The sequence below is a fragment of the Arachis ipaensis genome, chromosome B06 (assembly GCF_000816755.2).
Source record: "Arachis ipaensis cultivar K30076 chromosome B06, Araip1.1, whole genome shotgun sequence".
NCBI lineage: Eukaryota > Viridiplantae > Streptophyta > Magnoliopsida > Fabales > Fabaceae > Arachis > Arachis ipaensis.
Genome location: NC_029790.2, coordinates 80,186,040 through 80,211,453, shown reverse-complemented (window position 1 = coordinate 80,211,453; position 25,414 = coordinate 80,186,040). Strand labels below are relative to the sequence as shown.

Genomic DNA, 25,414 nt, shown 5'->3' with positions numbered 1-25,414 from the left:
ATGTTTGTGCAAGGAATATCAACAAAGGGTAAGAGGATGCCCAAGATAAAGGCTACAACAATTGATGAATTCTTAAAGGAAAATGGGATAGACGTGGAAATAGAAGGACCAAGCACTGAACTAAGTGAGGACGGGGAAGAAAGTATGGCACTTGATAAAGACTATTATCAACATGTGATGGAGGACATTGATGATGAAGAAAGTACTGTTTTGCTATTTTTCTATCTTCCCTTATAAATTGTAATGCTTCTTTTTTCAATTGGCATCACTAATTAGTCCTAAATCTATTTCAAGTTTTTTATTCAGCGCAAGAGCATATAACAATTACTTATAATCATGCAGACCAAGTTTATCCTCCCAGACAACGGAGAAAAGTGGGTAATGCAAGCGATTCGAGATGCTTGGAAGCAGTTCAAAGGAAAGATTAAGCAAAAGCACTTCGTTCCCTATGATACTATTGAAGATATGGTGAAGAATCGACCCCCACAAGTACCAGAAAGTGGTTTCATAAAATTGATCTATTGGTTGAGTCATCCTCTAATCCAGGTAAAAGACTATATATGTCGAATTTTCATGTGAAACTATTTGACTATTGAAAAAGCAATATGGTATTTAGTTACTAATGTGAAGCAGCTCTACTGACACCTTAACACTTAACAGTCTTATGTTTTTTGATGTCTCAATAAGCACTGATTGGATGTGAATTATTGTTATTAAAAGAAAATTTATTAAGTGTTTCAGCATTATGTGATGTCTATATACCTTTTTACTTGGCTAGCTACTTTTTTATCTCATTGAAAAGGTCAGATATATGTTTTGCAGTAGCCAAATTGATAGTGGTTCTATTTGGCAAAAAGGTTATACCATTTATGAGGCAAAATGATGAATGGAAAAGTTCTTCCCTTGAGTCATGACAACAAAAAGTCGAGGAGAATGTGGATGGATAGAAGTGGTTCATGCCAAATGAGCATGCTCTGAGATGAATTAAAGAGTGTGCTTTGTCATTTTCTCTGCCCAGCTTTTAGTCAGTTATAGGTGCGTATTAGGTGTTTGTGATTTGGTGTGTGTTGTGGCGATGGCATTTTCCCCCCCTGTGGTAGTAGGATATTTTGGATATTTTGTGTTTGAATGTAGGTACCTACTCGGGATGGTGAAGTTGTTGGAGATAAGATTGAGAACTCAATCAGTGAGGTTGGTGTTCCTGATATCTAACTGGGATAAAATTTTACATTTTTTTGGATTCTTTGTGAAGCTAGTGGGAGGTGAAATTATGGCAGAAATCTTGATGAGACTAATTGGTCAAAAAGTTTCCCATCATCGGCTGATGGCGTCGTACTTAGCAGTGAATCTGGGGTACTATTTTTTTGTCAGGTTGGTTTTGTAAACAAGTAGTTCCCCATTGGACAAGGACAGCTACATGTTATTTGACATGAATTGTAGTTTGTAACTGTTCTTTTTCTTTGACATTTATGAATTATGATGAGAAAACTCCATAGATAATCAAAGCTTTTGATGGTTATGTACTTGCTTTTCATGGATAAATTGTACTAAATAGTTTGTATAACTAGATGTAGAGTTAGGTTCATTATTTTTGAATAATATTTGTCGAGTGAATGTGACATTTTTCACTGCTTTAGCTTAATAATGCAGCCTTGCTAGTAGATTTGCCTAACTCATTATGCTGCACGTGTTAGTAACTGTATGCTAACTTTTTATTCACTTCCAATCAATAAGTCAAAGAAACAAGCAACACAAGGAAAAACAGAAGTTTCCACATCGCATGGGGCCAATCAATTTCGGAAGAGTACGAGTGGCTATGGTAAATAGTAGATTTATATTATATTAGAATTTATATTTGCATAAATTGAAGGAAGAAACCCAAGTATGATCTTGTTTTGCTGTGAGCAACAAAGGAAACAAACGAGGAACCAAAAAGGTTTGAGATGTTCATTGCTACCCGAACAAGTCGGAAGAGGAAAGAAGTGGATGAGGAAACATAAACTGCTGTTGTAAGAGTTCATTGAATCATTCATAATTACATTTCAAATTTAGGATACGGTAACTAACTCAATTTTAAATGTTTCTTCTATGCAGGAAGACTTCCAACACCGCCAAGCTGCTGGTGAAACAGAAGAGGAAGCATTTGAGGCCTTATTCGGGAAAGAACAACCAGGTCGGGTAAGTTTGTATGGAAGATCTGTGACAAAGACTGATTTAAAAAAACATGCTGAAATTAATGAAATCAAGAATCAGCACAAAGAGGAAGTGTCTAGTCTGAAGGATAAACTTGGACACATGGAGGCCCAACAGCAAAAACAAGAGGCCAAACAGCAAAAAGAAGACGAAGAGATTCATGGGTTGCGAAATATGATCAAGTTATTACTGCAGCAATCAGAACTTGGAATGAGGCCAGAAGAACTAGAAGCTTTATTACAAGATTCCCAACAATCTCCTATTGATGGGAATAGTGGCCATGGATCAACACATTTTTCGAACTTAGATGTGGTATGTCCTTCTCTATTCCTTGTTCCATAGTTTTTTACTTGCATTTACATTAATTGCTATGGCTGGAAATGTTTGCTGGCTTTATTAACACTGAAGTTGTATTGCTATGACTGAAATTTGTTTGTGTAATTCTAGTTGTTGTATTTTTTATTTTGTGCACTTGGTACATGATGAGCGGATAATTTATACGCTTTTTGGCATTGTTTTTAGGAAGTTTTTAGTATGTTTTAGTTAGTTTTTATTATATTTTTATAAGTATTTATTCAAAAATCACATTTCTAGACTTTTACTATGTGTTTGTATGTTTTTCTGTGATTTCAGGTATTTTCTGGCTGAAATTGAGGGACCTGAGCAAAAATTTGATTCAGAGGCTGAAAAAGGACTGTAGATGCTGTTGGATTCTGACCTCCCTACACTCGAAGTGGATTTTCTGGAGCTACAGAAGCCCAATTGGTGCGCTCTCAATTGTGTTGGAAAGTAGACATCCTGGGCTTTCCAGCAATATATAATAGTTTATACTTTGCCTGAGATTTGATGGCCCAAACTGGCGTTCCAAGTCAGCATAAAAATTCTAGCGTCAAAACGCCAGAACTGGCATAAAAGCTGGAGTTAAACGCCCAAACTGGCACAAAAGCTGGCATTTAATGTAAGACCTGGTTAATTAATGGCCAATTAACCCATAAATGAGAATTTATTCTAGAAAGCTAAAAAATGTGATTTTTATGGCTAAATATGATAGAGGAGATTGAGACGAGAATTTCGGTACCAATTTTATAGAAATCGGACCAAGATTGGACCAAACGGGCCAAACCGGACCAACCGAACCCAAAGTGGGCCCTTGGCCCAAATAAACTAAACCTAATACACTCATTTCAGCACTCTCTCCTCACTACACTCAAGAAACACGCTGAAATGGAGGCCATGGAGGGAAGAACACTCTCTCAAGTTCTTTCTTTCATTTGATGTTCAAACCACCATAACTTTTGATCTAGAGCTCTGATTACCGCACCGTTTATGGCCACGCGTTCACCACGGAGAGCTCTACAAAACCCATACAATCAATCTTGAGTTAAGCAACGTTTTGCTCTTCGAATGTCCAGCTTTGATTTCGAGTTTCATGAGCAAAAATATTGAGATTTTGGGCTTTTTGATGTTATAGGACCCAACTCTCTTGAAGGAAAAGGTTAATCTTGTCTCCTTGGACCTTGGATGTGGTAAGATTCTCAACCCTAGTGTAATTTGTTGTTCTATGATGTTTGGGTATTGAGATGTTGTGTATGGGTATGATGATTGTAGCTTAGGTTGTGTATATGTGAATATTGGGGCTTGATTGAGACCTTAGAAAGCTTGAAAAGTGATTTTGGTGGTAAAACTCTGTTCTTGGAGGTGTTGAGACCTAGAGGACTTGTGGACAAGTGGTTTGGAAGTGCTCCGATTGAGCTTGGGAAATCGGCTAAGGTATGGTCTCGGTTTCTCATATCTAATATGCAATGTGGTAGGAAATACTTATGCTAGAGGCCCTAAGATAGGCATTGAATTGATGATGTTGTTGAATGGTTGAGATATATGATGTGATCATATATGTGATTATGAATATTGATGCCTTGATTGTGTGATATATGAGAAACTGCATGTTTTGATATATGCTTGATGAATGATTGAGGTTGAATTGGTGGGTGGTACCATGTTAATAGTGAGTATGATGATGATTATGTATAATGATGCTTGATTTGGAAATGGTATTATCGGAAATTGGGATGAGGAAGGATGTGTGGTATGATATTGTGTTTGCCCTGTAGCCATTTGATTGAGAAGTGTTAAAATGGTTGGACGGTGGTTTTGGGAATTTTGGTAAAGTATCAATGTGTGAGTTGAGGATGGCTTGATGTTGATTTTGGTACATTTTGATTGATTTCGAAAAAGGCAAAATTGGCATGTTTTGGTTGATTTTGAAAAGAGTTGAAAATGGTTTGTTTTGAAAATGGCACCTTGTGGTTTTGTATGAAAACATGGTTTTCGGGCATGTTTTGATGGGACATAACTTGGACTACGGATCCTTGTTTTGTACCAAACTTGTTTAGAAATGAAATTGGATCCGGGATTTCCACGCCGCTGGAAGAACAAGCGGAAAACGATTTAAAATGAGAAAGTTATGTCCGTCGAAAGATTAGGGGTTGAATCTGTGAATTCTGCAGCTTTTAACTTAGAAAATTTTTAGCAGAATGACCCTCCGCGCGTAGGCGCACTTGGTGCGTACGCGCCGTTCTTCAAGAAAGCATCATCCACGCGTGCGCGTGGTGTGCGTGGGCGCGTCGATGCGCTGCACCAAATGCCCAGCTATTTTTCCGAGAGTTGTGCCAGTTTTGTGCCCAGCTAGTTTTGGCTATTTTTCAATCTGCGCGTCCTCGCGTATGACGCTTGCGCGTCAATGAGTTTTGTGGCCATCCACGCGTGTGCGTGGAGTGCACGTACGCTTGGCCCTGTTTTCATCCCAAAGTTGATTTTTGAGTTTTAAAGGCCAAATTTCATACTTCTAAGCCTCCGATCTCACCACTTATGTCTTAAATCATTACGATATGCCTAGCAATGAGACAAAGAGCTAGTGAATATGGTAACTTGCGAGTGAAGCAAGGGAAAAATGAATGATCAATGAGGATCAAAGAAGATTATGTGAGATGCGGAGGATGGCGGTGGAAGTGCTTGTTATGCCATGGGCCGAAGGGCCGTAATTGTTAATGAATTGGCTGGTTATGGATTTAACCATGAGCCGGATGGCTGGATCATTGCCGTGTTATGGCGGAGCCATGATTATGGCTAAGTATAAATGCATATATGCTGTTGAATGAATTGTGAATGTTTGCACTTCCACTATCGGAGATGAGGGTTTTCTTGGGAGGAAGCAGTGGCTAGCCACCATGTGCGCCAGGTTGAGACTCGAAGTTCCTTTGACCCTATTGTTCCGAGGGTTACCTAAAACTGTAGGTCAATCTCGGATGAGATCCTCTGTACTGGTCAGAGATGACGTGTCCGGCTGGTTGGTGGCGGCCGGAGCTGTTGTGTCCGACTTGTTGGACTGGATGTACTGCTGATCCTTCGTCACCGGAGGGTGGGGGTACCTGCAAGAGACTCCGATGCTTAAGTTAGCATGGGTATTAAATAGGTTTATTGTAGAATCAGAGCATGAGTTATACCTGGGTGCTCCAGTGTATTTATAATGATGAGGAGTGACCTTTTTAGATAAGATAAGTTAGTTATCTTATCTTATCTTATCTTTGGGTGAGGTCAGCTTATCTTCCATGGAACCGCCCTTATCTCTATAGGCGTGGGCTGCCTCTGGATCTGGGTCGTATTCCTTGAGTTGGACCCTTCTTTGGGCTTTCCTGTCGATTTGGCCGAGTTCTTCGTGAAGAAGTCGGTCCGCTTGACCTAAAGAGGTCGGTCGCTTTGCTGCTGAACATCCCGGTTTGGACAGCTCGACCCAGGGTATGAACAGTGCCCCTGCTTGAGCTTGGTCTTCTTTGTTTTGGGGGCGAGTCCTTGACTTCGGTCCTTCTCTAATGAAGCCGAACTCAAGCATTTCGTCCATTCTTTTGTAGCAGCTTTTGAATGTAGAACATTTTCCTCTAAAAGCGCGCACTTGAATATCAGCGCTTTGAGAACGTGTGAGGGTTTAATACTTTCATTAATTAGTATTAATTGCCCCATTTTCCGTTGGCTTTTTATTTTGATTTTTAAAGCCCAGAAACGGTTTCTCTTCTTCGCTCTTTTTGTAACTTCTTCGCAATTTCTTCCTTTGTTCTATCGCTCTCTGTCTTTCGCCCACATTTATGCTTTTCTTGCGTTGCGGCGTCGCTTGGCGATTTTCTGGGCAGCTTTCATTTTTACATCTCCTTTTTTTCTTTGAAGCTTCTTCCTTCTCCAGGTGAGTTCCATCCGTATTTTCTTTTTCTTTCGTTGCTTTGGCTTTGTGATGAAGTTTTGATTTTGCTTTAGAGAAAATTTGGATCTTTCTATTTTTGTCGCACCTAATTGTTGTTGAAATGTGTGTTCTAGGAGTTTCTTTATCTTCTGCATGATCTTTTTTCCATTTCCTGTTGCTTGATGCTTTTTAGGGCTTTTGCCTATTCTGTTGTTTCTGTTTGATACCAATACCCAGAAAATCTGCATCTTTTCCTCGCTTTGTTTGAAGATTGCTTTTTGTCTGATTCTGAAAACGGTTGCACCTTTGATAGTTTCTACTTGGCGTGCCTTGATGTTTGGGGATGCATGCTTTTTTTTTGCTGGTAGACCGTGAGGCAAAAGTATTTTAATGACTTTTTGTGTTTTGCTTTGATGAAAAATGCCATCTATTTGCAGTCTTCCTTTCTTGCTTGAGAGGTGCTGGGGTGCGAGCTATAGATTTTTCCTGAAAACCTTGGTTTGTTACTGCCTCCAAAGGATGCCCAGAGACTTTGGTTTGAGTCTTGGGGTTTTCCTTTTCTGTTTGTTCGCCTGTATCATTTTGATCGAGTTGTTTTATCCCTCGTCCGAGATATTTTTAGTAATCCCATCTCTTTTTCTTATTGTAGGATTAGTTGGCCTCATGTCTTCTCGCAATAACATTGTAGAGATGTCTTCTAGAGTTCCCGAGGGGATGTCCAATTGGCTGGACTCCCTTGTCTTGATGTGTGTTTCTGTTGTGGATGCTGAATTTTGCATAGAGCTGAGGAAGCGTCATAGGATTTGTGGTAACAGTGCCTGGGAGAGGGATTATGAGCTTGTTGCTCCTGATTCTGATGAGAGGGTTTGTTTTCCGACCTCCATCGAGGGAGAGCGTCCTTTCTTCTAGGCCTACGAATATTTCTTCAGTCAACTGGACATTATTTTTCCTTTTACTGCTTTTGAGACCGACCTGTTGTGGTCGTGTAATATTGCCCCATCCCAGCTTCTCCCGAATACCTGGGGTTTTATCAAAATTTTTCAGCTACTTTGCCAAGAGTTAAGTGTAACACCTTCTCAGGCTCTCTTCTTTTATTTGTTTATTTCCGCCAAGCCTGGTGGTTCTTCAAAAAAGAAAGCTTCCTGGGTTTCTTTCAAGTATGCCCTGGGCCATAAAGTGTTTGCTATGTATGATGAGTCCTTTAAGGATTTCAAGAATTACTTCTTTAAAGTTCGTGCTGTCGAGGGGGCCCGCCCCTTTTTTCTTGATGAAAATGATGAGCCTTCTTTCCCTCTAGAGTGGCCGAAGGATGTGAGAGTGTCTCGCTATTCCTGGGAGATGCTTGACGATGTTGAGCATGCCTTTGTTGTTGTTCTTGAGGATTTATGGGGAGCACCACCCCATTTTGATACAAAAAGGATTTTGAATGACCCATCCCTGGTCCGGGCTGTTTTGGGTATTTGCCTGATTTGTTTCTATACTTGTTTCTTAGTTTGGCTTCCTCATCTTGTGATTGTAACCTTTTATTGTGGCTGATTTTGTATTTGCAGAGATGTCAAAAAATAATGATTCCATGAAGGCCTTCAAAAGGGCAAAGAAGGCGACTACTGCTCAGAACATCTCGGCCAAGGCGGCCGGGGAGGGATCTTCCCAAGTGCAAGTAAAGCCACCTGTGCCGAGTTCTCCTGGACCGAGGAAGGTGATCCCTACTCCTCGGGTTCGTCTGGCTAACCCACCACCGACTTCTGCCTCTAGTTCTGGTGCTCCTCCCAATAAGAAACAAAAAACAGCTGAGCCTTCCAACCTTGATGCTCCTGACTTTAATGCAATTGAATTTGTGGATCAACAAATCGGTCCCTACGGTGCCCTTCCTATGGACGATGTGTCGCTTCTTCACCATCTGGACTTTATAACTCGAAGTAGTGTTAGAATGGCGTATATGGGGGCTGCCCTATACCGGACTGCTCAAAATCTTCCTCTCCACGCCACCAAAGCCTTTATGGAGGAGGCTAAACAGGAGTTTGATCAGATGAAGGGCCTGAAGGAGGAGCTTAAAGTAAAGGTGGCCAAGTTGGAGAAGGATCTGGAGAACGAGAAGGTGAGTTCACTTTCTCTGGCAGCTTCTGTAAGGCTGGCCGAGGACACGGCACTGAGGCATAAAGACAGCTATGTTACATCCTATCGGGAGGGAATGCGTCTGAAGGCGGAGTTGGAGAACGCCCGAGCTGATTACTCCGAGCTCCAGGGTCATCTTGTTGGCAGCGTAACTGCTGCCTATGAGAACCTGAAAGAGCAAGTTCGGATTATTGCTCCCGAGGCCGACCTTACTCTCTTCAGCCTGGATAATGTTGTTAGGGATGGTAAGATTGTCCTTGATGACGAGGATGATGATGATGTCGATCCCCTCCCTGTGTCTTCTGCCAAGGTGTCAGCTCCTGCTGTTCCTCCTGTCGAGGTCGGCCCTCCCGCTTCTGATCCTGACTGTCAGATCTTAAACCGGGACGATGGTACTGTGTATGCTGTTCCTCTCCAGGCTCGCCCTCCTTCTCCTCAAACTGATGCTGCTAAAAAGTCTTCTAATCTTTAGCTGATTTATTTTGGATATTTGTGTAGTTGGCCCGGCTTCTGGGCTTTAAAACTCTTTATTTCGTGGGTGGTTTATTTTGCTAGCACTCTTTCTGGTTGCTTGTTTAGCAACCAATTATTTTGAAAAACACAACGAGTAGCTTCTAAGCTTTTGGGTCTGATCCTGAAGCTTTGTTATTTTATGTCATGCTTGCTTGCGCCTGTCTTAGCTTTTTTATATGTTTCGAGAATGTTGAAGCCTTGTTGCTCAACCTTTTTGAACTGCTTTGTACTTGGAGGTTGTATGACCGACTTCTTTGTCCTTTTCCAAGTAGTTTTGTAGTTGATCGACGTCGTCATGTCGATCTTTTCTCAGTTATTTTGTAATCCTCTTTCTTGGATATTTGTCAGATCTCTTTCAGGGATTACTTTTATAACTTGTTTGTAGGAGGTCGACTTCTTTGCGTCGTCCTCTTTCTAAGTTATTTTTGTAGTCCTCTTTTTTGGACCTTTGTCAAGTCTCTTTCAGGGACTACTTTTATAACTTTTTCATTTTGGGCTGACTTTGTCATGTCGGGCCCTTCTAAGTTAAAGTAATCCTCTTTAATAGGGTTGGCCAGACCTCTTTCCAGGGTTTACTTATAACTTAGGTTAACTTGGTCCGACTTCTTAACGTCGGCCATTCTTTGAGTTATTATTTAGCAATCCATAAGACCTCATCAGGTTCTTTTTCTGGATCACTTTCGATAACTTCTAACATTATTATGTGTTCATCTTTGCCGATTTGTAGAAGGTGGTTGCTATCTTTAGATCGTCTTTTAGGTGAATCGCGTTTTCACCTTTATCGGACGATTGTCTTTATCGTCATCGTGCAGTGAAATTGTTTTTTACTTTCTGCCAATCTGTTACTTTATAATCGGACGATGAATGCTTCAGATTAATGCGTCTTGAAAACTTGTAGAATATCTAAAATATATTTTATTCAAAGGAAAGTGCAAATATATACATGTGGGAATTTTTCATCCCTTTAAGTCGAATAGTGTCTGAGTCTCAACTTGGTGCCTTATTAAAAAACCTTTTCAGGAAAAAGAGTGCATCCAATAGTGAGATCTTTTACTTTTTCTAGTTGTAGTACCTTCTTAGGTTATAGGCGTGCCATGATCTGGGAAGCTCTCATCCATCAAGTTCGAACAGTCTGTAGTAGCCCTTCCCAAGTACTTCTACAACTCGGTAGGGTCCTTTCCAGTTTGCTGCCAACTTTCCTTCTCCTGGTCGAGTTGTTCCAATATCATTTCGGATTAGGATGAGATCATTCTCTATAAAACTTCTCGGCACTACCCTTTGATTATATCTGGAAGCCATTCGATGTTTTAGTGCTTTTTCCCTGATCCGAGCTCTTTCTTAGATTTCAGGTAGTAGGTCAAGCTCTTCCCTCTGAAGTTGGGAGTTTGCTCCCTCATTGTAATGAACCACTCTAGGCGATCCTTCCTCAATCTCTACTGGGATCATTGCCTCTATTCCGTATGCTAACCGGAAGGGAGATTCCTTTGTGGTGGAGTGTGGCGTCGTTCGATACGCCCATAGAACTTGTGGAAGCTCTTCTGCCCAAGCTCCCTTTCCGTCTTGTAATCTCTGTTTTAACCCGGCCAATATGACTTTGTTGGCAGCTTCAGCCTGTCCATTGGCTTGCGGATGTTCCACAGAGGTGTACTGGTGCTTTATGTTCAAGTCGGCTACTAATTTTCTTAAGCCTGCATTTGTGAATTGAGTGCCATTGTCTGTGGTGATGGAGTGTGGAACCCCGAACCTTGTGACAATGTTTCTATATAGGAATTTCCGGCTTCTTTGAGCAGTGGCGTTGGCTAGGGGCTCTGCCTCGATCCACTTTGTGAAATAGTCTACCCCTACTATGAGGAATTTAACTTGTCCTGATCACTGGGGGAAGGGTCCGAGAAGATCAAGTCCCCATCTTGCAAACGGCCAAGGCGAAGTTACGCTGATGAGCTCTTCTGGCGGGGCATGTGAAAGTTGGCATGTTTCTGATATGGTGGACGTGTCTTTACAAATTCTGTAGCTTCTTTCTGTAGAGTTGGCCAATAAAATCCCGCCCAGAGTACTTTTTTCGCGAGAGCTCATGCTCCGAGATGATTGCCGCAAATGCCGCCGTGTACTTCTTCTAGCACTTCCTTTGTGTTGGAGGTCGGCACTCATTTTAGTAATGGTATTGAGATCTCTCTTTTGTACAGGATGTTGTTTATGATAGTGTAGTACTGTGCCTCCCTTTTTAACCTCTTTGCCTCCTTTTCTTCTGTGAGGAGTGTTTTTGCTTTGAGGTAGTTAATTATGGGGGTCATCCATCCTTGGTCCTAATTTGTTATGGCTAGGACTTTTACCTCTTCCGAGATTGATGGGTTCTGTAGCATTTCCTGGATGAGGCTTCTATTATTGCCCCCTGGTTTGGTGCTGGCTAGTTTCGAGAGTGCGTCAGCTCGGGCATTTTGTTCGCGGGGTATGTGGCAGATCTTATATTCCCCAAGTTGTCCGAGCTGTTCCTTGGTTTTATCCAAATACTTTTTCATGGTGGGATCTTTGGCTTGGTAGCTCCCTGTTATCTGTGAGGTGACTACTTGTGAATCGCTGTAAATGTTGAGTTTTTGAGCTCTAACCTCTTTAGCCAACTTCAAACCAGCTAGTAACGCTTCATATTCTGCCTGATTATTTGAGGCCGGGAACCCGAACTTGAGGGAGAGCTCAATTTGGGTTCCTTGGTTTCTTTCTATTATCACACCTGCGCCGCTTCCAGTCTTATTTGAAGAACCGTCCACATAGAAATTCCATTCTGTGGGGATTTCCAGGGCATCTGTGAATTCTGCGATGAAGTCGGCCAGATACTGTGATTTGATGGCCATCCGAGCTTCATATTGGAGGTCGAACTCGGATAACTCGACTGCCCATTGTAAAATTCTACCTGCTAAATCTGTTTTCTGCAATATTCCTTTTATGGGCTAGTTAGTTCGAACCTTAATTGTGTGAGCCTGGAAGTACGGGTGAAGTCGTCGAGATGTTAGAATGAGAGTATAGGCAAACTTTTCTATTTTCTGATAGTTTAACTCGGATCCCTGTAGCGCTTTACTAATGAAGTAGACGGGTTGTTGCCCACTTTCGTCTTCTCTGACTAGTGCTGAGGCTATTGCCCGGCTTCCTACTGCGAGATATAATATGAGCGGTTCTCCTTTTCGTGGCCGAGATAGGATAGGTGGCCGTCCTAAGAATTCCTTAAAGTCTTGGAAGGCTTGTTCACATTTTGTTGTCCATTTGAACTGCTTTCCCTTCCTTAAAGTAGCATAGAAGGGGAGAGATCTTATCGCTAATCCTGCTAAGAACTTGGATAGGGTGGCCAATCTCCCGTTGAGTTGCTGTACTTCTTTGACACAGGTTGGGCTTTTCATGTTGAGTATGGCTTGACATTTATCTGGATTTGCTTCAATTCCTCTTTGTGTGAGCATGAAACCTAAAAATTTGCCCGCTTCTACTGCAAAGGTGCATTTTGCGGGATTGAGTCGCAAGTCATGCTTCCTTATAGTGTCAAACACTTGGGCAAGGTCGGACAATAATGTCTCTTCACTTTGTGTCTTTATCAACATGTCATCCACATAGACTTCCATGATTTTTCCGATGTGATCTGAGAAGACTTTATTCATTAGCCTTTGATAAGTAGATCCCGCATTCTTGAGATCGAAAGGCCTCACAATGTAGCAGTAGTTCACTTTTGGCATTAAAAACGAGGTCTTTTCTTGATCTGGTGGATACATGGGGATTTGGTTGTATCCCGAGTTTGCGTCCATAAATGAGAGGTATCTATATCCGGAGGAAGCATCTACCAGAGCGTCGATAGTCGATACTTAGGAGTGGGTAAGGATCTTTTGGGCAGGCTTTGTTAAGATCGGTGTAATCGGTGCACATTCGCCACTTCCCATTTGATTTTCTCACCAAGACGACGTTGGCTAGCCATAGTGGGTACTCGACTTCTCTTACGAATCCTGCCTCCAGTAATGCTTGTACCTGTTCTTCCACAGCTTGGGATCTCTCTGGCCCAAATTTTCTTCGTCTTTACTGTACCGGCCGAGATCCTGGATAGACCGCCAACTTGTGGCACATTAGCTTGGGGTCTATGCCTGGCATGTCTGCGGCTTTCCATGCGAAGAGATCGACATTATCTTGTAAGAATTGTACCAGTAATTCTTTTGAGTCTCCTCTCAGGATCGTGCCGATATTAGTCGTTTTGTCCAAGGTGTCTCCAATCTGAACCTTCTCTATCTCACCTTCTGGCTGTGGACGGAGTTCTTCTCGTCTTTGAACTCCGCCAAGCTCAATTGTATGAAACTCTTCTCCTCTACCTCTGAGGTTTAGACTTTCGTTATAACAGCGGCGTGCCATCTTTTGATCTGCTTTTATTGTGGCTATCCCATCTTTTAGATCTCAAGGTAAGATTGAGACAGAATTTCCCCAATTCTCAACACCCAAGACTCAAACAAAGTATGTAGAAAAGAAAGCAAAAATAACCCAGAGGAAGAGAATTCAATTCTCCTTCCCAGGAACTCTCAAATTCTAAAAGCAACAACTCAAATGTAAAGATGCGCTCTCTACTGTAAGTATTAAAAATTCTAAAAGGAAAGCACCCCGAAAACTTAAATTCTAAGCTATTTATACACTCTCTTCAAATGATCTTCAAGCTTTGAATTGGGCCCTTGCTCTTGATGGAATTGGGTTGACAAAAGCCTCTGTTGATTGCTCTTGGAGTTGGAAAGAAACCCACTTGTGAACCGGGCCATGAACCATTTAAGCTTGAGTCAAAGTTTGAGGCAAACTTTGACTTAAACTTTTTGTAGCAGATTGCCCCTTTTTGCTGCCATCCACGTTTGGCTCAAAGTTTGAGGTCAAACTTGAGCTCAAACGTGGCTCCTCCATTGCATCTCTTTTGGCCAACGTTTGGCCCAACATTTGAGGCAAACGTTGGCGCAAACGTGGCTCAATTAAACCTTCAATCAGGGACTTTTCTTCATGCTAAAATGGCGCCAACGTTTGACCTCAAGTTTGAGGCAAACGTTGGCGCAAGCTTTTTGGCCTCCTGGGTGAAATTTTTCAAGCCAACGTTTGACCTCAAGTTTGAGGCAAACGTTGGCGCAAGCTTTTGGCCTCCCTGGATGGAATTTTGCCTTTCCTCACATTTGAGCTTAAGTTTGAGGCAAACTTTAGCTCAAACGTTAGTCCTCCTTTTTGCCCTTGCCATCTTCTTTTCCTCAACCTTCTTCAAAGCTTTTTCACCTATCATCAATCAATCAAAAGTATCAAAGCTATGCTCAAAATCATGAGATTGTTTCTCTTTCATAATATATGACAATTATAGCACAAAATCTCATGAAAATACATCAATTTATCCATGGTTGATTGAATCAAAGGAAACATGAAATTCTACCCAATTGGCTTGCTTATGGCTCAAGAAAGTGCATAAAATCAATTGAAAACAAAAGAAAAAGACTAGTGAAACTAGGCTAAGATGACTTGTCATCACAACACCAAACTTAAAGCTTGCTTGTCCCCAAGCAAGTACTGAATTTATTGAGAAGAAAGAATGAAATGGAAGAGGATGTTTATGCTAGAAGAGTATTATTGGTAGCTCATGGGGTTTTATGTAAGTATGTAACTACTCACTTCTTATTGACATTTAGGCCTAGAAAGTCTCATCTCAGCATCAAGCAACACACTGCTATGACCTCTCATTATTCCTTTGTCCTTGGTTACTATTTTTTTATAAGCTTTAGTTCAGTGTCATGTGTAACAAGCTCTTTTCTTTATTTATGCTTGACACATTATTCACTATAGACACTTGGCTCACATTCCTTCTTAGAACATTGATGCCCAGCACCTCTTTGGGTTACTAAATGCCTTGTAGTTAGGTTGCTTTTGATAGTGGACTTTCAGTTGATAATCCCGGGTTAGTTAACCCAAGTTACCAAGTGTTGATGCACTCCAAAGAACTTAATAATCCAAGCAGATCCTAGTACAAAGACACCACAGGCATATATTCTAAGGTTCAAGCGATTGGTGTCTAGCTTTATTTCTTTTTTTCTTTTGTTCTGTTGCCACCTTTGGCTTTTTCTTTTCTCTTTTTGTTTTTCTTTTTAACCAAGGACTCTTATTTGATTGAGATTCATAGACAGTGAGCTACTTTCTACTTAAAAGGAGACAGTCTAGTTCTTTTATTCACTAAAAGTGAGCTATCATAGAATCACACATACATCCCACCACTTACTATTATTTGACTTCTGGCTAGCAATGAACCATCTCACTTCATGTTTCAAACATTTCTTTTATTGAATTAAAGATGCAGGGAACAAAGCATGCATTTAGTTAAGTGAAAGTAAACACTCAAGCACACACTTAGACTAGCTTACTTATTGCAAAGAGTGATTCTACTTGTACTAGATGAACACTTTAGTAAGTCATAAGTCAAAGCATTTCTCAACCGCAAGAGTTAAGTATAGATACAACCTGTTGGTTTGCAGTTTTTTTTTTGTTCTTCCTTCTGTTGTGCCCCTTTTGAGTTGTGGTGCATAATGTCTTCAAATGGTGGTTAGTTCCCTGCACAATTCTCAAAGGTTGCTTGCTTCTCAAGCCCTTAGGTGACTGGTTAGTATGCATGAATTGAGTGTGGCTTTTGGATTTAATTTGGTGTGGAAACACCAAACTTAATTCCTAGCCACTTCTTCTGATGCAACAGGTTAACTATATGTAAAATCTTGTGTCCTTGCTAAAGGTTATGGAGTTAAAACTATAGAGCAGTTAAGTAGTTGAATAATCTATTTGATTGCTTGGAGTTAGTACTATGCAGGAAGTGAGAATGAGGTTTTGGTGGAACACCAAACTTAGAATCCTTCATTCTCCCTTAAATTATTTTGATGTGTAACACTAGACTTAGCTCCTTGCAATGCATACCAATTATTCAACATTTTTATTGAAAAGGTTATAAAGAGAAAACTACCTCAGGTTGGGTTGCCTCCCAACAAGCGCTCTTTTAATGTCACTAGCTTGACATCCTTCATTTTTTTCTTCAAGAAGGCTGTAGGCTCTGAACCTCTTTTTCCTTGTCCCATTGTCCTCCTAAATACAGCTTTGCTCTGTGACCATTTGCTGTGAATTGACTCTTTGTTGCTTTGTCTAGCAATTCAATACTCCCATAAGGAAAAACCTTGGTTACCAAATATGGACCAATCCACTTAGATTTAAGCTTGCCAGGGAACATCTTGAGTCGTGAGTTGTACAAGAGTACTTGCTGCCCAGGTTTGAATTCTTTCTTCAAGATCTTCCTGTCATGCCACCTCTTGGCTTTTTCTTTGTATATCTTGGCATTTTCATAGGCTTTTAGCCTAAATTCATCCAGCTCATTTAGCTGCAACAACCTTTTCTCCCCTGCTGCTTCAGAGTCAAGGTTTAGGAGTTTAGTAGCCCAAAACACTTTGTGTTCAAGCTCTATAGGGAGGTGACAAGATTTGCCATATAATAGCTGAAAGGGAGACTTCCCAATGGGAGTTTTGAAAGCTGTCCTGTATGCCCAGAGTGCATCCTCCAGCTTCCAAGCCCAATCTTTTCTTGTACTTCTTACTGTCTTCTCCAAGATCTTCTTCAATTCCCTATTTGCTAATTCAGCCTGTCCATTGGTCTGGGGGTGATATGGCGTGGCTACTTTATGAATGAATCCATATTTATGGAGGAGTTTCTCCATCTGCTTGTTGCAAAAATGGCCACCACCGTCACTCACAAGACCCTTGGGAACTCATATCTAGTGAAAATATGCTTCTTAAGGAATTGAAGGACAATTTGTGCATCACAGGTGGTTGTGGCTATGGCTTCCACCCACTTTGAGATGTACTCCACTACTACTAATATATATCTGAAAGAATAGGAAGGGGGAAAGGGTCCCATGAAATCAATTCTCCATAGATCAAATAATTCTAATTCCAAAATGAAATTTTGAGGCATCTCATTCCTTCTTGTCAATCCTCCTACTCTCTGGCATTCATTACATTGGTGAACATACTCTCTAGCATCTTTGAAGATAGTTGGCCAATAGAAGCCACTCTGCTGTATCTTTGCAGCTGTTCTTTCTGGGCCAAAGTGTCCACCATAAGCTGAGCCATGGCAATGCCATAATATATCCCTTATTTCACTCTCAGGGACACACCTTCTAATTACTCCATCAGAACATCTCTTGAACAAGAAGGGTTCATCCCACAAGAATTTCCTTGCTTCATTGATTAACTTCTTCACTTGTTGCTTAGAGAACTCTTGAGGTATCTTCCTTCCCACTTTGTAGTTTGCTATGTCAGCAAACCAAGGTGCTTGCTGGATATGCAAAAGGTGCTCATCTGGAAAGCTTTCATTCACGGGCTGGGATGCAATTGAATATTTTGCAAATCAAAGGTGTGCATGTAAGGTTGAATGAGGACAAAACTTGCTTCTTCAAGGGTCTTCAACGTGCTCATTCCAAAGGGTGTGCAGATTCACTTTTTGAAGCATGTGATGGGATTTTGTCCTCATGCTATACCCTCCCCTTGTCTTGTGTCTTTCATTGAGTATTCTTTGACCACCTAACCGTCACAACAAGACAACAAAGATAAACATTACGAAACGGAGGCAAGAAAGCTTCTTTTATTAAACAACTATGTGAACTCTCATTCCTTATGTTCATTTTAATCGTGACTTTTCTTTTTTTTTTCTTGGAGGACACCAAACTTAATGTTTGGTCATATAGTGTAAAATGTTTCTTCCTCCAACTAGTGTTCTTGAAATCTCAATGTCACTCTTGGTTAAATGTTTATAAGAAATGCTTTTATTATATATATATATATATTTTTTTTTTCATGAAGAATCAATTGTGTCCCTTAATTAGTGCATCAAGGTTTGATGAACACCAAACTTGTCTCTTGTTAAGGGGTAAATGCAGAATGCCAGCAGTTGATCACAATTGATGCCTTCATCACAGAGTATAATTTATTTTCAATTGTAAAGTCCTAGAAGGTAACAACGTATGATCATCGGTGCATGATTTTGATTTCATGAATAAGAAATGATCTTCCGAAAACATCTACATATGCAGACACCAAACTTAATGTTTGGTCATATACTTCATCGGAATGACTAAGCATATGGTCTAAGAGTGTTTGAAAAACTAATTTGGTGTACTTGAAGGTACACCAAACTTAGAAGTCTTGGCATATGTTTCAAAATAGTGCATGCATTCATTAAGTACGTTCATGAGAAAAGAAATCATGCTAGGGTGATCATAGCTTATTGAATTTAAAACGACAGAAATCTTAAATCATGGGTTGCCTCCCATGGAGCGCTCTTTTATTGTCACTAGCTTGACACTGGGGCTTTCTTTTATGGTGGTTGATGATTGTAGTGCCTCAACTTGTCCCCCCTGTCTGTGATCCTCCTCTTTGTTCCTTGGTGTTCAATTTCAGCATGCTCTAATGAGAGTATATTGCTGACAGTGTAGTGATCATCAGTCTGTTGGCTTGCTCCCAGTTGTTGATAGATCAATTGCACTTTATCACCTTTGGAGAGCCCTTCTGTTGTCTCTTGATTTCTTTCTTGCTCTTGAGGATTGTCTTCCAACATTTCTTCCACCAAACTCTCTATCATATCCACTCTTATGTAATCCTCTTGCTCAGGAATGTGTTGCATTGACTTGAAAACGTTTATGACCATTTGTTCATTGTGGACCCTGAAGATCATTTCTCCTTTTCCTACATCTCTTACTGTGGCTAGAAATGGCCTTCCCAAAATGATTAAATTGTTTCCTTCCTCTTCAGTATCCAAAATCACAAAATTCGCTGGGAAAATAAACTCCCCAACCTTCACCAACAGGTTTTCCACGATTCCATTGGGTGTTTTGATTGATCTATCAGCCATGACCAATGACATCCTGGTGGGTTTAAGTTCTTTTAAGTTTTTGCTGTTCTTCACTTGTTTCTTTGTAGTGTCATTGTTGCTCATCAATGTTCTCCCACTTCTTAATTGTATCGCCTTGCACTCTTCCTTAGGATTTGGAATTGTGTCACTTGGCAGGGAACTTGATGGTCTTTCTGTTGCAAGGTGTTTAGAGAGCTGGCCAATTTTCCTTTCCATATTCTTCATGGAGGCTTCTTGGTTCTTCGTTGTCATTTCTTGGTGCTTCATGATCTTTTCCATTAACATTTCCAGATTGGTGAACCTCTGAGAGTCATGTGAGGTTGCTTGGTTATGGGGTGTTGATGGTTGATGGTAGGTGTTTTGGTTGGTGGGTTGGTTATTAGATGGGTAATGGTTGGAGTTGGGGTAGTTGTTTTGGGGTTTTTATAAGAGTTTTGGTTAGTTTGCTGCTGGTTGTGATTTTGGTTGTTTCTTAAAGTGTTTGGGTTTGAGTTCCTCTGCCATGGTTGTTGGTTCTGGTTGTGATTATCCCCCAATCTGAGGTTTGGGTGGTTCTTCCAGGATGGATTGTAGGTGTCACCATACACCTCATTTGATCCTTGGTTATGCATATACTGCACTTGCTCTTGTTGTTGTTCTTCTTGGTTCTCCTCATTCTGCCCCCAAGGAGTTGTTGGTTGGCCTGTGGCACTCACTGATGCTACTTGTAGGCCATCAATTCTTTTGGCCATTTGCTCAAATTATTGCTGAATTTGCTGCTGCATCATTTTGTTTTGAGCAAGAATTGAATCCACTCCTTCCAGCTCCATTACTCCTCTTCTTTGTGATGGTTGGCGTTGCCTTTGATGAGCAAAGAAATACTGGTTGTTAGCCACCATGTCAATGAGGTTTTGAGCTTCTTCTGCAGTTTTCATTAGTTGCAATGATCCTCCAACTGAGTGATCAAGTGCCTCTTGAGCCTTTAGAGTGAGCCCTTCATAGAAGTTCTGCAGCTTGTCCCACTCAGTGAACATCTCTGGTGGACATTTCCTTAGCAGAGCCTTATATCTTTCCCATGCCTCATATAGATTTTCAGCATCCATTTGTGTGAATGTCTGCACCTCAGTCTTCAACCTAATGATCCTTTAAGGGGGTAAAACTTGGCAAGAAACTTGCTCACCAAATCATCCCAAGTGTTGATGCTTTCCTTCGGAAATGTTTCTAGCCATTGAGTGACCTTGTCCCTGAGAGAGAATGGGAATAACAGCAGCTTGTATATGTCAGGGTGCACTCCATTGCTTTTAACTGTGTCACAAATCCTCAAGAAAGTGGATAGATGTTGGTTTGGGTCCTCCAATGGTCCTCCTCCAAAAGAGCAGTTATGCAGTTTTCATCAGTTGCAATGATCCTCCAGCTGAGTGATCAAGTGCCTCTTGAGCCTTTAGAGTGAGCCCTTCATAGAAGTTCTGAAGCTTGTCCCACTCAGTGAACATCTTTGGTGGACATTTCCTCAGCAGCGCTTTATATCTTTCCCATGCCTCATATAGATTTTCAGCATCCATTTGTGTGAATGTCTGCACCTCAGTCTTCAACCTAATGATCCTTTAAGGGGGTAAAACTTGGCAAGAAACTTGCTCACCAAATCATCCCAAGTGTTGATGCTTTCCTTCGGAAATGTTTCTAGCCATTGAGTGACCTTGTCCCTGAGAGAGAATGGGAATAACAGCAGCTTGTATATGTCAGGGTGCACTCCATTGCTTTTAACTGTGTCACAAATCCTCAAGAAAGTGGATAGATGTTGGTTTGGGTCCTCCAATGGTCCTCCTCCAAAAGAGCAGTTATTTTGGACCAATGTGATGAGTTGTGGCTTCAGTTCAAAGTTATTTGCATTGACATTAGGGGTAAGAATGCTGCTTCCACAATGTCTAGCATTTGCAAATGTATAGGAGGCCAGTACTCTCCTCTGTTGTGGGTTATTGTTAACCCCTCCTTCTGGATGATTGGGATTAGATGGATCTCCTTCCATCTCGTGATATTCCTCCTCAGATTCTTCCTCTCCAACAATGCCTTTCCCTCTTTCAGCTCTTCTTAATCTCCTGAGTGTTCTCTGGTCAGCTTCAGATAAAACAGGAGTAGCTCTCCCTGTACCTGACATACAAACAAAACAAAAAAAACACGCAACCAGTGACACTTCAATCTATTGCTAGAATGAAGTTTTAGTTAGGTTAAGCAAAAATTCAAACTATTAGTGTGTTAAAAAAATTAAAGAAACAGAAAAGAAAAAAAGTTCTTGATCTAGACCTCCACTTCACTTAACCATTGTCAATCTATTTCAATCCCTGGCAACGGCGCCAAAAACTTGATGTGTGGAAAACGATCCAACACAAAACTCACCGGCAAGTGTACCAGGTCGCATCAAGTAATAATAACTCACGTGAGTGAGGTCGATCCCACAGGGATTGAAGGATTGAGCAATTTTAGTTTAGTGGTTGATTTAGTCAAGCAAACAGAAGTTGAGTTAAGTGATTTGTGATTGCAGAAACTAAATTGCTTAAAATGTAAAGGGAGAGGGGTAGATTGCAGGAAATTAAAGAGCAAAGAAAGTAAATAAGCTGAATCTTAAAGAACAAGTAATGTAAATTACAGAAACTTAGATTACAAGAAATGTTAATGGCTGAATCTTAAAGTGCAAGAAATGTAAATTGCTTGAATTATAAAAGGAGTTGGGAATTGGGATTGTAGAAATTAAACAAGGAAAAGTAAATTGCAACAAGCAGGGAAGTAAAAGATGAATTTAATTGCAGTAGATCTCAAACAGAAAATGTAAATTGCTTGAAGAAGCGTTCAACAGAGAAATCAAAATAAAATTTTAGATCTCAGGACCCAAGAGACTAGATAACCAAGTGTAGATCTCAATTCCTTCTTAGATCCAAATTGAGAATTCAATTGCAAGAAAAGTAAAGATCCAGCAGTAGAAGAAAAGTAGTGAAATCGCAAATTCTCAATGATGCAGTAAATCAAAACAGAAAGAGATCTCAAGGTGAGATTGAGACATAATTTCCTCAATTCTTCAACTCAAGATTCAAGACAAGTATAAATGAAATTGAAAACAAGAAACTAAGAGGAAGAGAATTCAATTCTCCTTCCCCAAGACTCAGAATCCCAAAATAACTCCTAACCAAAAGCTCTCCAAAACTACCCAGCAAAACTCAAAGAAAAGCCCTTCTGTTAGAATCTTTTTATTCTTCCAGCCCCTTTTTGTTTTGTTCTTGTGTTTCTTCCTTCCTTTTGTTGACCTTTCTTCTTTGGCCGTAGGCTTACCTTGGAGATTTCTCTTCTTAGTGGCTAACTCTTCAATATCTTCTTGAATTTCTGCATCATTCTGCACAATCTCTTGCTTTGGGAGGTTGCTGTTAATTGTCTTGTTACTTCCTTCCTTTAACTGTGATTCTTCCTTGTTGAGTTCCATATAGTCTTTCTTCTCATCACTGAGCTGTGTTTCTGGTAATACTCTCAGAGTGACACTCTCATCATGCATTCTGAGAGTCAATTCGCCTTGCTCTACGTCTATGATAGCCCTAGCAGTGGCCAAGAAAGGTCTCCCAAGTATGATGGAATCACTTTCATCCTCATCTGAATCTAAAACCACAAAGTCTGCAGGGTATATGAATTTGTCCACCTTGACTAGAAGGTTTTCAATCACACCCCTAGGGTATACCATTGACTTATCCACCAGTTCTAGAGACATTTGTACCAGTTTAACTTCCTCTATACGTAACTTTTTCACCAAAGAAAGGGTATTAAGTTAATACTTGCTCCTAGATCGCACATTGCCTTAGTGATGGTTAATTCCCCAATGGTGCAAGGCAGAAAGAAACTCCCAGGGTCTTCAAGCTTAGGGGGAAGCCCTTTTTGAATCAAAGCCCTGCATTCCTCAGTAAGCAATATAGTCTCTTTCCAATCCCAACTTCTCTTTTGTTGATAAGCTTCTTCAAAAACTTGGCGTATAGGGGCATTTGCTCAAGTGCTTCAGCCAAGGGAATGTTGATCTCCAGTTTCTTGAAAGTCTCAAGGAACTTATGAAAATGTTGGTCCTTAGTGTCTTTGCGGAACCTCTGGGGATATGGCAGTGGAAGTGTAATGCTCTTTTTCACTTGCTGCTGTCCTTGAATTGCTTCTTCTTCTCCCTTTTGTGAAGTGGTTTGTTGGTCTTCTTTCCTTCTTTGCTTCTCAGTGTTATTGTTTGGCATCATATTTTGATCATTGGCTTCCTCTGCGTGTGTTGGCTTTTCCTTCTCTATTGGCCTTTTGCTGTTCTCCACTTGTTTCTTTGTAGTGTCATTGTTGCTCATCAATGTTCTCCCACTTATTAACTGTATCGCCTTGCACTCTTCCTTAGGATTTGGAATTGTGCCACTTGGCAGGGAACTTAATGGTCTTTCTGTTGCAAGGTGTTTAGAGAGCTGGCCAATTTGCCTTTCCATATTCTTCATGGAGGCTTCCTGGTTCTTCGTTGTCATTTCTTGGTGCTTCATCATCTTTTCCATTAACATTTCCAGATTGGTGATCTTCTGAGAGTCATGTGAGGTTGCTTGGATATGGGGTGTTGATGGTTGATGGTAGGTGTTTTGGTTGGTGGATTGGTTATTGGATGGGTAATGGTTGGAGTTGGGATAGTTGTTTTGGGGTTTTCTGTAAGGGTTTTGGTTAGTTTGCTGCTGGTTGTGATTTTGGTTATTTCTTAAAGTGTTTGGGTTTGAGTTCCTCTGCCATGGTTGTTGGTTCTGGTTGTGATTATCCCCCATATGAGGTTTGGTTGGTTCTTCCAAGATGGATTGTAGGTATCACCATACACCTCATTTGATCCTTGGTTATGCATATACTGCACTTGCTCTTGTTGTTGTTCTTCTTGGTTCTCCTCATTCTGCCCCCAAGGAGTTGTTGGTTGGCTTGTGGCACTCATTGATGCTACTTGTAGGCCATCAATTCTTTTGGCCATTTGCTCAAATTATTGCTGAATCTGCTGCTGTATCATTTTGTTTTGAGCCAGAATTGAATCCACTCCTTCCAGCTCCATTACTCCTCTTCTTTGTGATGGTTGGCATTGCCTTTGATGAGCAAAGAAATACTGGTTATTAGCCACCATGTCAATGAGGTTTTGAGCATCTTCTGCAATTTTCATTAGTTGCAATGATCCTCCAGCTGAGTGATCAAGTGCCTCTTGAGCCTTTAGAGTGAGCCCTTCATAGAAGTTCTGCAGCTTGTCCCACTCAGTGAACATCTCTGGTGGACATTTCCTCAGCAGCGCTTTATATCTTTCCCATGCCTCATATAGATTTTTAGCATCCATTTGTGTGAATGTCTGCACCTCAGTCTTCAACCTAATGATCCTTTGAGGGGGGTAAAACTTGGCAAGAAACTTGCTCACCAAATCATCCCAAGTGTTGATGCTTTCCTTCGGAAATGTTTCTAGCCATTGAGTGGCCTTGTCCCTGAGAGAGAATGGGAATAACAGTAGCTTGTATATGTCAGGGTGCACTCCATTGCTTTTAACTGTGTCACAAATCCTCAAGAAAGTGGATAGATGTTGGTTTGGACCAATGTGATGAGTTGTGGCTTCAGTTCAAAGTTATTTGCATTGACATTAGGGGTAAGAATGCTGCTTCCACAATGTCTAGCATTTGCAAATGTATAGGAGGCCAGTACTCTCCTCTGTTGTGGGTTATTGTTAACCCCTCCTTCTGGATGATTGGGATTAGATGGATCTCCTTCCATCTCGTGATATTCCTCCTCAGATTCTTCCTCTCCAATAATGCCTTTCCCTCTTTCAGCTCTTCTTAATCTCCTGAGTGTTCTCTGGTCAGCTTCAGATAAAACAGGAGTAGCTCTCCCTGTACCTGACATACAAACAAAACAAAAAAAACGCGCAACCAGTGACACTTCAATCTATTGCTAGAATGAAGTTTTAGTTAGCTTAAGCAAAAATTCAAACAGTTAGTATGTTAAAAAAATTAAAGAAACAGAAAAGAAAAAAAGTTCTTGATCTAGACCTCCACTTCACTTAATCATTGTCAATCTATTTCAATCCCCGGCAACGGCGCCAAAAACTTGATGTGTGGAAAATGATCCAACACAAAACTCACCGGCAAGTGTACCGGGTCATATCAAGTAATAATAACTCACATGAGTGAGGTCGATCCAACAGGGATTAAAGGATTGAGCAATTTTAGTTTAGTGGTTGATTTAGTCAAGCGAATCAAGTATTGGTTGAGTGGTTTGTAATTTGCAGAAGCTAAATTGCTTGAAATGTAAAGGGAGAAGGGGAAATTGCAATAAATTAAAGAGAACGGAAAATAAAAGTGCTGAATCTTAAAGAACAAGAAATTAAATGGCAGAAACTTAGAACGCAAGAAATGTAAATTGCAGAATCTTAGAGTGCAATAAACGTAAATGTCTTGAATTGTAAATGGG

The 25,414-nt window shown here is 40.7% G+C and overlaps 1 long non-coding RNA gene across 1 annotated transcript; it reads left to right on the top strand.

The window, feature by feature from the left end:
* LOC110264020 lies at positions 528–2,341 on the top strand. The gene is made up of 3 exons (XR_002349750.1): positions 528–546; positions 1,735–2,009; positions 2,099–2,341. It is a non-coding gene; the product is annotated as an uncharacterized LOC110264020 (long non-coding RNA).